This window comes from Brassica napus, chromosome C7, assembly GCF_020379485.1.
Source record: "Brassica napus cultivar Da-Ae chromosome C7, Da-Ae, whole genome shotgun sequence".
Classification (NCBI taxonomy): Eukaryota; Viridiplantae; Streptophyta; class Magnoliopsida; order Brassicales; family Brassicaceae; genus Brassica; species Brassica napus.
Window position 1 is genome coordinate 28293056 of NC_063450.1, and position 6000 is coordinate 28299055.

A 6000-nucleotide genomic window follows, 5' to 3' on the forward strand; every position below is an offset into this window, starting at 1 on the left:
GGAAGCGAGCCAAGACTGAGTCTCCTCCGTGTGACTCGGAGTTGAAACTGGATGACTCGGAAACGTTACCTACTCCGAATTTAGCTGAGGTCTCGTCTCTTCGCTTTTCCCATTCATATAACAGATTTACAAGTAGCTAGAAATTAGTATAGCGTTACAGATTTGTTATTACACTGATTAGGTTACTAGAAATAGTTAAGACAGATGTCAAGCTGTTTGATGGAAATAGTTAAGAGAGATGTTCATGTTCCGACAAAAGCAAAACAAAAAGATTTTTTTTTTGTAAAAGATGCAAAACAAAAAGTTAAAAGAGATATTTTTATGTAACAGGAACGAGTAGTGAAAGGAGAAGAAATAGAAGAAGAGGAAGAAGAAGTGCAACCGATTACTACAGCTGACTATAGTTCTGGTTAAGACTGAAACGAATGGTGAAACGCCTAAACCAAATCTTGCTCCGACACTAAGGGGTAGATCAAGTGGTTGTGGTCGGTCAAGGCAGAACTTAAGTGAGGTATAGTAGTAGTAGTTTTCTCCCTTTTTATTTTCTTTTCTTTATTGGGAACTTTTGGTGCTTTTACTACACCTATTTAGGCTGAGAGAGAAGAACGTAGAACCGAAGAATACTAGCTAATACAGAATCGGCAAAGCAGAAGATTCGCCGGAGACAGGTGTAGTTGATGTACCCTATGGACTGAGTTTGGTTTATGCTTATTTCTTTTGAAACTAGTGTTATGCGTTTACTTCTGTATGTATATATATACAGGAAATGTGTGAGGAGTTGAGTAGAAATGCAGCTGATCTAACATATGAGAATGAGAATCTGAGAAGGGTATGCAAACCCATTCATTAGTGAGCCTGTGAGGCCGTTGTTAATGACATTAAATCTGGCAGGAAAAGATTGGGCCTTGAGAGAGTTTCAGCCTTTGGAGACCATTAACAAGCATTTAAAAGTACAGGTCACACTTTCTATCATAGACCATATCACTACCAGAAGCACTAATATCTCATGTGCCATCTGTTTTTTTAAACGTATCGAAGTCTGTAAAACCAGAGACAAATGAACTTGAAAAACCGACTAAGCCATCACAAGTTGAGATGTCTACATCACCTACACCCTTTAACTTCTACAACCAAAATCAATATCAGTTTTTCTGCTGGGCTCATGTTCCCTTAGCGTTTCAAGATCCACAAACAGTTGTTTCTTCAAACGAGCACTATTGGGGAAAAATATTTAATGAAGAGATTTTTCCAGCTTCCGGCTTTCAGGTTCCTGCATCCAGGTCTCGGGTTCCTGCCTCCGGGTATGGGTCCCTTCCCCCGGGTCTGGGTCCCTGCCTTTAGCCTCCGGTTTCCAGGCCAAGTGATTTATCCTGCTATAGGATAAATGGAAATCTTCCTTTAACAAGATAACCAGCTTGGACAAGAGAGAATCTCCCTAAATCCGAGAGAAAGAGGAAGTATTCTAATACCTATGACCTTCCTTAAGAAAAAGAGAAATGAATATTTTCAAATCCTATGAGGGAGACACGACCTCCACCATAAATATAGGTTTCTAAACCTAAAGAAAGAGATCCACGACGTCCACGACCAGAGCTCATCAACTCTATAGCCGCCAAGGCAAGGTTTCGCACCTAGAAGACCTTCTTCTTCGACGGGCCTATGATAGGCAGATCCCGGCGATTACTATCAAACAAATGAAGATATATGCTCAATGCAGCACGTTTACAACTCTCCTTACTGGCTCAGGCCACGATCTCCAGCTCATCAGCAGGGTCCCTCCATGCTCACTGAAGCACCTCGACACATCATGCTCACTGCAGCATATCGACAGGTCTACCATCCGTTCCGGCCATGTGCCTTCTAGAACAGATGACTCCTACCCACTATAGAGCCCCGTACTCCCAAGGCTACGTGCCCATTATGCCATGTGCCCACTAGAGCCCCGTGCTCCCTAGGCCACACGCCTCCATTAGGCTACGCGCATCCATTAGGCTACGCGCCTCCATCAGGCTACGCGCCTCCATCAGGCTACGCGCCCACCTAGGCTCCGTTCCACCAATACATGAACTACGAACGGCTTGATACCCCCCTTGAAGGGTACGTAAGCAATCCTCACTGAAGGATGCAGCTATAAATCCACATGAACGACGAACGGCTTGATCCCCCCTGAAGGGTAAGTAGGCAATCCCCACTGAAGGATGCAGCTATAAATCCAAAAACCTTCTATGGTCCCGTGCATAGATACCCAAAGACCGACCTTGGTAGCCGGGACCATCAAGTACGGATCAGGAGGCCCCCAAGGACCGACCTTGGTAGCAGGAACCATCAATTATAGATCAAGAAGACCCTGCGATCTTCTCTATGATAGGCGGCCCCCGCCTAACGACCAATCCCCCTGCTGCTGCTAAGGCATCGACGACATATACTGGCCCATACCCATATGGCAGTATCCTAAGAGCAGATCTCCTGGTTTATCAACTACCGAAGCAGGGGAATACACTCAACGACATGTCTCCTTCCTCCTATCATTCTGTAGAGTTGAGCACGGATCGCTTGTACACAAAAAATACCCTAACAATTTGGCGTTAGAAGGAGGGGCAATCATATACTACGTGATAATGTGATAGGCGGAAGAGCATTACATATATTCCTGCAAAATCTCTCAACCCCAGCCACCTGGGGGCAAGAAACAACTTCTCACCAGATCCATGGTTCACCCGGCTGGAAACACCCCTCCAAGGGAGGATAGCACCAGGCTAACATCAGTAGCAAGATCCAATAAGGGAATTACCTACTAGTTCCTGCTGGTCCCGGTCCTAAACCACAAGTCAGACCTCTACAGTCGTTGGTTCCTGCCGGTTCCGGGTCCCAACCTCAAAGCCGACCTCTACAATCTTTGGTTCCTGCTGGTTCCGGGTCTTAACTATATATCAAGCCTCTTTCCCTTTGGGCCCAACGTGAGCAGTCATCACCAACATCAATATCAGCGGGTAGTCAACTGGCAGCAATATAGCAAGCCCTAGACGCCATCAATGCTTCCAGACAGGAGGAGTCAGAAGAAAAGCTCCTGGAAATACTGCAGGCATACCAGACAACCACTAAGAGGTAACTAGAGAACCACCTTTCTATTTAGGTTCCAGAATCTAAATGGTAGTGGAATCCTAGATAAGCCTGATAGATAGGTGGATAGAATGCCTTTGAGTACTCGTCGAATTCCATTGGAGTTGTTCCGCGAAGAAACCCTGCCTAAGTGCCGAGAACACTGCTGCTCTACCTCCTGCAAAGGGACCAGGGAAAATGCTAATACTACATCAAGGAGTGCTGGTCTTCATACCCTGTACTCATTTGGAGCAAATGGGAGTAAAAGAAGCCAGAGAACACATGTTCCCGCTAATATTCATCCAAAAGGAAAAGCCAAACCTCTGGGTTCCGGGTTCCAGCTTCCAGGTTCCGGATCCAGGGTTCCGACCACCTTACTACCGCATTTCCTGGCCATGTACCCTGATATACCGCTAAGGAAGACACGACCACGAGGAAAGCAGGGGCAGATGCGCTAAGCGTTAACCCACGGGGCTACACGCATCAACAACTCCCATCAACATGCCCGTGGCAAAAGAGATTCAAGACGAGGCGACGAGTCATCGAATGACGTCCAGAAAACGCTGAGAGTGGCTCACCCAAGGGGAAGCAGAGAGCCGCCTGGACGTTAAAAGACATCGTGAAACGCTGAGAGTGGCTCACCCAAGCGGGGGCATAGAGAAGCTAGAACGAGTCATCGAACGACGCTGATATACCATGGATTTGACCCATTTTCATTCATGGTATATAAGTGTTTTACTATCTATATATTATATATTTTATCCTATTAGGTATGTTTTCAGGTTCAGCAGTATCTTGGAGTAAAGTGATGATTATGGAGAATTTAGGAGCTTAAAAGAGATTTCATCCGAGCTGACCATTAGAGGTCGATACGAAGAAGAAGCAATCGTTTGATGCATATCCAGTGTCGTCGATCGATACATAAGAGAAGCCTCGACGATTGAAAATTATGATCGATCGATGTACATCCTGTACCATCGATCAATGTCGAGACGCGAGATGCGCGTTTTGGTTCCAGCCGACTTTAAACCCAAGGCTTCACCAAATTACAAGATTACCCCTGACGAGTTTTTAACCTAATAGTTATATACTTGCCTAAGTGTTAGGAGGCAAAGAGTTTTTTTTTTGAGCGACCATTGTATTCTTACTTTCAGCAGGAGAGACAGAGAGTTATAAGAGAGAAAATCATATAGAGATTTGTGATTGGAACTCCATTGATTCATCTATTCTATGCAGTTTTTATCTATATTTTGGGTCATGAATTGCTTAGATATGTCTGAGTAGTTTACTTGTTAGATTAAAGGTTCAAATAGGTTAGAGGCATTAGCCCCAACTATAGATTTGCTGAGTTGTGATATTCATTGATTGATTGTTCTTAATGCTTGTTTTAGCCTTGGTAACTAGAACATGAACCTAGGAATTTGCATGTGTCAAGCATCCTTGATCATCCTGTCCTGAATCTAATATGTCATGCTAGGACTGCTAGAGAGAGCTAACCGCTGATCTAGGAGACTAGTGAGCATTATCAACCCGCGCATAGGGCTTAGCTAGAAGCTATCGATCGATATTGTCTTCTGACAATCGATCGTTATTGCGAAAGGTGTATCGATCGATATCCATATAGGATCATCGATCAACATTTTCTTGTGATCAAAAGACGACAGTTGAGATCCAAGATCTAGTTAGTTAGCCAGTGAAACATTGCCATCGCTGATCACTGTGATTAAGGAGTTGAGCTCTAATATATCATGCATGCAACTGTTAGACATCTGTAGGATTATAATCTCTAACACCTGAATAGAAACCTTGCATCTAATATCTTCCTATAAAGTTACACCCCCAATCATCTTGTTAGTCGAGCAATAGACTTGCTCAATTAGGATTGCTATTTACTTTTAAACCATAAAACAACAAACACCTAGAATTAATAACCTGAATAAATTTAATAGGTTCCCTAGCTGCTTGTGGATTCGATCCCTAAGTACTGCAACTGAACCTCTTATTTGAGAAAATAATTCACTCCTTAGGATAATTTGAGTGGTATCAATTTTAGCGCCGTTGCCGGGGAGCTTTGATCACCATTAGATTTAGTGTTATTGATTCTTATTCTTTTCTCTACCCCTATTCTGACACAAAAAATTTTTCTTGTCTTTTCAGGTGCATGCCCAGCAGTACCAGAAGCAACAAGGACAAACACCTGCTATTCTCAGAAGATCCTGCTCACTTGGAACGCACGATCCGTAAAGACCAACGTTCCACATCGCTCGACGCAGCAGCTTTCACGTCGACTGATTCTCGCACCCAACCGTCGACCGACATCCGACCTTCATCGCCGACCGATCTACATCGATCGATCATCAGTCGCGAAACATGGTTGCGATTGTTATTCTCAGACAGGACGAGAATGGAAACCTGTATGACCAGGTTGGTCATCTGCGTAATGCAACAGGTCAGAAACTAGACGCTCAGGGGAATGTAATCCATGATACTGATGCTACAGGAGCTGCTCAACCTGTAGAAGAGGCTGCTCGACCAAGGGCACTAGCTGACTACAATCGTCCAGATGAGTACTACGCCAACAGATCAGCTATTCGACTTCCAGAAACTCAGAAGCAGAATTTCGAGCTGAAGCCTCAGTACTACACACTCGTGTCGTAGATACCCTACTATGGGTTACCGCACAAGCATCCTATGGACCATCTGGAGAGGTTCGAGGATCTTATCGCTGCTATTCGTATGGATGGAGTCCCCGAGGACTACCTATTGTGCAAGCTCTTCAAGTATTCTCTGACTAGAGAAGCGATGCACTGGCTTAAGCAGCTACCCACATGATCTCTAACATCCTGGGCCGACATCAAGAATGCTTTCTTGCGAAACTTCTTCGATGAGGCACGCACTGAA